The following is a 6,938-nucleotide window of genomic DNA, read 5'->3' as shown; positions in this document are numbered from 1 at the left end:
GTGGGTTTATTTTATATCCTGCAAATTTGCCAAATTTATTTGTTGTCTCAAGCAGTTTTTTTTACTTGATTCTCTAGGATTCTCTAAGTATATCATCATATCATCTGCAAAGAGTGATAGCTTGGTCTCTTCTTTGCCTAACTTGATTCCTTTGATTTCTTTTTCTTCTCTATTTGCTACTGCTAACATTTCTAGTACCAGATCGAATAAGAGGGGTGATAGTGGACACCCCTGTTTCACCCCTGATCTTATGGGAAATGCTTCTAGCTTCTCCCCATTACATATAATATTTGCTGATGGCTTTAAATAGATGCTACCTATTATTTTAAGGAAGGCTCCATTTATTCCTATACCTTCTAATGTTTTTAATAGGAATGGATGTTGTATTTTGTCAAAAGTCTTTTCGGCATCTATTGAGATGATCATGTGGTTTCTGCTAGTTTTGTTGTTGATATGATCAATTATACTGATGGTTTTCCTAATATTAAACCATCCTTGCATTCCTGGAATAAATCCTACCTGATCAAAGTGTGTTATTCTTGAGATAAGTTGCTGTAGTCTTTTTGCTAGTATTTTATTTTATTTATTTTTTTTATACAGAAATTTTTAATTGAGAAAACAAGGGAGAATAGGGGAGAAGAAGAAACCCAACCTCAGAGGCCAAGGAGGCTCCACTCATCACTGTGTTCCAAGTCCAGCACAGGCAACGGGGAGACTGGCAAGAAACTCCTAGAGCAGCTTCTGGGAACAGTGGATGCAAAGCAACAAAAGACATACTGGCCACTGGAAACTTGTTCTTACTTTGGGGACAGGGATGGGGCAGAAAACATAGCCCCTGCCTCTTCGGCATGGACTCCCAACAGCATTAAACTCTCAGTATCTCCAGACAGTTGTTGTAGCAGATGGCTATCCAGTCAGGCTGAGTTGATGCCCACTGTACATTGTTGATTTACCTTCTGCTGTGTAGGCTAAGATAGGGTCCTCGATGGCTCGGGGCATTTGCTGGATATCCCAGATGAGAGCCTGATGGTCATCTGCTGCAGTACAGATGTGGCAAGATGAATGTGGGGCCCAGGCAATGCCATTGACACATGCTCGGTGGTTGTTTAACCTGGCAACAGGAGTGCAGGGAACTCGCACATCCAAAATTACCACCTCCATTCCATCCATGGCCATTGTGGCTAGATAGTTAGGGTCCTGCTTGTTCCAGCAGAGACGTAGCAGGGGGTGATGCTGTGTGTCTTCATAAATGATGGTACTGTGTTCCAGGTGGTGGAGATCAAACATCCTCACAGAACCATCTGCACCCACTGAAGCAAACATGTCCCTGCCGCCCCTGGCCTGACTAAATGCAATGTCATAGACCTCTTTGTCATGTGCTATCAGCTGAGTCTTCACATGGCCAGATACTAGATTCACTCTCCCTAGAACCTGACCAGTCTCCAGACCCCAGATAGTGCAGGTTGTATCAATGCTTGAGGTACCTAAGAGATAAGGATCTACCTCATTCCAGTCAAAGGAGGTCAAGGGAGCACAGAAGTAAGAGTTCTTGTTATTGTTTAGCAAACACTCTAATCTGGTCTCTGTTTCACCAACCCTCCACACACGGAGATAGTCACCACTGGTTGCCAACAGATCTGGATAGACTCCCTTCGTGTCAGGGATCCACATCAGCTTTGTGGTGGGGTAAGGATGGTCAAAAGTATTTCTGCAAATAAATTCAGAACTCTCCTCATCTAAACCTACAAGTTGGACCTTGTTGTTGTACTCCTCCACAAAACTGCCCAGCGCCAGGCGGAAGCGCTTGTCGGGCCGCACGCTCCAGTTCATGGTGTAGACAGTCCATCGTGCCTCATACTTGTAGATCTCCTTTCGCTTTCCGTGCAGGGACATGGCGGCGGCAGCAGGGCCGCCCTCCGGCCCGAAAAGCCGGAGCGGAGGACAGAGACCAGGCTGGACCCAGCCGAGAGACTCGAGGGGGAGGTCTGGGGTGGGGGGCAGGGTGGAGCCCCGCAGTGACAGACATTTTTGCTAGTATTTTATTTAGAATTTTTGCATCTATATTCATGAGGGAGATTGGTCTATAATTTTCTTTCTCTGTTTTATCTCTTCCTGATTTAGTTATCAGTACCATATTTGTGTCATAAAAAGAATTTGGTAGGACTCCTTCTACACTAATTTTCCCAAATAGATTGTAGAGTATTGGAATCAATTGTTCTTTAAATGTTTGATAGAATTCACTAGTGAATCCATCTGGCCCTGAAGATTTTTTCCTAGGGAGCTGACTGATGGCTTGTTCAATTTCTTTTTCTGAGATGGGATTATTTAAGTAATTTACTTCCTCTTCAGTTAATCTGGGCAACTTTTATGTTTCTAAATATTCATCCATTTCCCTAAGATTGTCAAATTTATGTGCATACAATTGGGAAAAATAATTCCTAACTATTGTTTTGATTTCCTCTTCATTGGAGGTAGATTCAACCTTTTCATTTTTGATACTCATAATTTGGTTTTTTTTTCTTTTTTTATCATATTAACTAGGGGTCTATCAATTTCTATTTATTAGCTCAATAGTTTTCTTAATTTCAATTTTATTAATCTCTCCTTTTGTCTTCAATATTTCTAATTTAGTATTTATTTGGGGATTTTGAATTTGTTCTTTTTCTAGGTTTTTTAATTGCATGACCAATTCGTTGAGCTCCCTTTTCTCTAATTTAATCACGTATGCACTCAGGGATGTAAATCTTCCCCTAAGAACTGCCTTTAACGCATTCCACATATTTTGGTATGTTGTCTCATTATTATCATTCTCTTGAATGAAATTACTGATTGTTTCTATAATTTCTTGTTTGACCCACTCATTCTTTAGGATTAAATTGTTTAATTTCCAATTAGTTTTTAGTCTGTCTTTCCCTGGCCCTTTGTTGCATATAATTTTTATTGCATCATGATCTGAGAATGATGCATTTAATATTTCTGCCTTGCTGCATAGAATTGTGAGGTTTTATGCCCTAGAACATGGTCAATTTTTGAGTGTGTGCCATGAACCGCTGAGAAGAAAGTATATTCCTTTTTATCCTCATTCAGTTTTCTCCAGAGATCTATCATACTTATCCTCTCTAAAATCCTGTTCAACTCCTTAACTTCTTTCTTGTTTATTTTGAGGTTGGATTTATCAAGTTCAGATGGGGGAGATTAAGGTCTCCCACTACTATAGTTTTGCTATCTATTTCTTCCTCTAATTCCTTTACCTTCACCTCTAGGAATTTGGATGCTACACCCTGTGCTAGTAATGGAATATAAAGATTCCCCTGTATTGGCTTGGTTTTCAAACTGATTGTGTTAAAACCCAAAGCTTGTTAATCCCACCTGTGGGATGGACTTGTTGATGTGAAAAGAAAGTCTTGAACTGGGAGGAGCTGGTGACTTAGATTTGGAGAGACAAGAGAGTGGCAGAAGAACTTTTTGGAAGCAGCACCCACGTGGAGGCAGAGAGAGAGACTGAGAGAATTGCTGGGGGCCACTTTGAATTGCCCTGGACTTTTGAGACCTGCCCCCTGTGCTGCCAAGGACTGAGGAGACATGGCTGTTTTGCTGGTACTTTGTCTGTCTGTTTTGATGTTGTTTTGCCAGATTTGTCCACTGGTGAAAGACAGTCCTGTTGTTGAAGAAGTCCTGGAACCTGGCTGCTGGCTAAGAGATCCTGAGACTGTCCTGCAGACAGAGAGTGAATACTGTCCACTGGTGAAGGACAGTGCTGTTGTTGCAGGGGTCTGGAGACTGTCCTGCAGACAGAGTGAATACTGTCCACTGGTGAAGGACAGTGCTGTTGTTGCAGGGGTCTGGGAACCTTTCTGTTGGTTCAGAAGCCCTGAAGAAGGATTTTCTTGTTCTATGTTTACAGAAATCCTGGGAGAGGGTTTTGCTAATGTTTTCAGGGGTTCTAGGACTGTTCTACAGACAGAGGATGAATTAATGAAGGGACTGGCAATGTATCTTGTGGCCTTGCTAAGCCTTGTCTCCCCAGGAACTAAGATTGCTGAGAACTTGCCTTGGGTCAAGATGAAGAAAAGACCTCCATTTGGGTATTAAGTGCTGTGCTTGGACTTGATGTAACTCTGGGGTAGATTCAATTGTAATCCAGGGGTGGGGAAATTTTGACCTTTCTGTGCTCTGTGATTGAACAAATGAAGGTACTTTACTTATGTTTGGAAACTAATCTCCATTTCAGAAGAGGGGCTTTGTGGTGGACTAAACGAAGGTACAGCCTAGGGGTGGAGTAATATTAAGAACAGGGACTTTGTAATTGATTGAATGATTGGAAGGTCCTGGGGTGGGGTAGTACTTGGAGATTATTTAATCACACTTAGTAAATGCTGTATTTTGAATGATGTCATGTTTTGATCTTCTCTGTTCTTACTTTGTCACTGAATAAAATGGAGAGCACCTATGCTGGTATTCTGAACCTTGGGAAGTTGCCTTTCCTTGGCATTACATTACACACCCCTTGGTACATATATGTTAAGTATTGATATTGCTTCATTCTAGATGGTGCCTTTTAACAGGATATAGTTTCCTTCCTTATATCTTTTAATTAGGTCAATTTTTGCATTTGCTTTATCTGAGATAAGGACTGCTACCCCTGCTTTTTTTACTTTAGCTGAGGCATGATATATTTTACTCCAACCTTTTACCTTTACCTTGTGTATATCCCTCTGTTTCAGATGTGTTTCTTGTAAACAGCATATTGTAGGATTATGATTTCTAATCCATTCTATCTGTCTCCGTTTTATGGGAGAGTTTATTCCATTCACATTTACAGTTATGATTGTTATCTGTTTCTTTCCCCTCATCCTATTCCTGCCCCTGTTAATGTTCGGTATTTTCCCTCCATCCCCCCCCCCTTAATAGTTTTCCTTTTGACCACTGCCTCCCTCAGTGTTCCCTTTTCAGCCCCCCTCCCTTTTCCTCCTCTTTCCCCTTACTACTTCCCTCCCTACAAACCACTCCCACCCACCTTTCATAACCCTCTCCCCCTCCTACTGCCTGTAGGATATTGTTATACTTAATGAAGTATGCTATTTTCTCTTTGCATCAAGAATGACAGGAACAAATCTCATGCAAAGCTCCTCTCCCTCCCCTCTTTCCCTCTAAAATGATACTTTTTGCATTTCTTCTCTATAGCGTTCTATGCTTAACAGGTTGTTATTCCCTCCTTGTCCCAGAACCAATGAGGGACAAGCTCATATGCTTGCCAACACCCTCCCTTTTTTTTCCTCTGCTATAGAGTTTTTATGCCTCTATGAGTGGCATAATTCCCCCTTTTCCACTTCAACCATTCCCTTTCTTCCATTGCAGTCCCTTTGTAGCCCTTAACAAGATTTTTAAAAAATCATCATTTTGTGTATTTTATAGTCAAACCCTCTACTTGTCTATAACCAGTTTGCTCTTATCAAATAGAAGGGTGTGTGTGTGTGTGTGTGTTCTCCTTGTTTACCTTTCTAAGTCACTGTTGCATCTCGTAATTACAGGTTGAATTTTCCATTGAGTTCTGGCTTTTTTTATCAAGAAGATCTGGGACTCTGTTATATCATTAAATGACCATCTCTTTGCCTGGAAGAATATGCTCAGTCTCGCTGGGTATGTGATCCTTGGTTGTAACCCAAGCTCTTTTGCCTTCCTGAAAATTGTATTCCACTGCCTCCGATCTTTCAGTGTAGAGGCTGACAAATCCTGTGCAATCCTCACTGTGGACCCTCGATATTTGAATTGTTTCTTTCTGGCCACTTGAAGTATTTTCTCTTTTATCTGGTAGTTCTGGAGTTTGGCCACAACATCTCGAGGATTTTTCAGTTTGGGATCTCTTACAGCAGGTGTCCAGTGGATTCTCTCAATTTCTATTTTCCCTTCAGGTTCTAGTATCTCAGGGCAGTTTTCCTTATCGAGCTCTTGGAGAATGTTGTCCAGGCTCATTTTTTCATCATAATTTTCTGGTAGGCCTATGATTCTCAGATTATCTCTCCTGGATCTGTTTTCCAGGTCAGTTATTTTTTCCATGAGGTATTTTACCTCTTTTTCTAATTTTTCATTTTTGTTGTTTGCTTGGCTAATTCTTGGTTCCTCATAGAGTTATTTGTTTCCATTTGGTTAATTCTGGTTTTTAGCAAATCATTTTCCTTGGTTAATTTTTGAAGCTGCTTTTCCATATCATACACTTTTCTTTTTAGAAAGATGTTTTCCTCATTATAATGTTTTTCTAATTCTGCTATTTTGGTTTTGAGAGAATTATTCATTTTGTCTTCTATCTCTCTCATTTTGTTTTCAAAGTTCCTTTTGACCTCATCTAGGAGAGCCTTCTGTGCTTGGGACCGATTCCCTGTTGAAGTTTCAGCTGTGGGTGTGGAGTCCACATTGTCTCCCTCTGAGGTTGGTTCGTCCCTCTGAGGATAGTAGGACTCCAGGGTCTTTGTCTTTGTAGTCTGCTTTCTACCCATTTTGAGGCAGGGTCCTAGCCACGCCCTTCCTCTAGGATCCCAAGCCTTTACTGTAGAGGGTTTTGCCCTGGGCAATTGTTACTATGTTTTCAGGGATAGAGGGGGGGTTTGGAGCAAGTGGGGTTCACTCTGTCATCCTCATCTTTGGAGGTCCTGAAAGGGGCTTTTTAAAAAAAAAAATTCTGGGCTATGAAGTGGTAGCCCCAGGAGTGCTTGCTGTCCAGTAGAGGGGCCCCTGTATTTGCTTCTTACCTTGCTCTTTCCAGTCCCATACCTTTGGTGATAGGCCTGGTAGTGGACCTTGTTGTTGATGGGAAGACTTGCCCTCCGAGTTGATCAGGGCCCTTCCAGGCCTGCGTGTGCCAGCCGCGCCACGCCTTCCCTGCCTGAGTCTGCTGCTCCATACCTTCCCAGTCTGCCGAGGCACGCCGCGCCTTCCTGGCC

General features: G+C 41.9%; 1 pseudogene; it reads right to left on the bottom strand.

Annotated features, from left to right (window-relative positions):
• Positions 1-572: 572 nt before the first annotated feature.
• On the bottom strand, positions 573-1,959 carry LOC138142726 (DDB1- and CUL4-associated factor 7 pseudogene; annotated as a pseudogene).
• Positions 1,960-6,938: the final 4,979 nt, after the last annotated feature.

This window comes from Petaurus breviceps, unplaced genomic scaffold (assembly GCF_028583685.1).
Source record: "Petaurus breviceps papuanus isolate PSGF00001 unplaced genomic scaffold, PetGlider_PUasm1.0 90602, whole genome shotgun sequence".
In the NCBI taxonomy this organism is placed as follows: Eukaryota; Metazoa; Chordata; class Mammalia; order Diprotodontia; family Petauridae; genus Petaurus; species Petaurus breviceps.
Note: the sequence above shows the minus strand (reverse complement) of the source record. Positions and strands in the feature narration are given on the sequence as shown.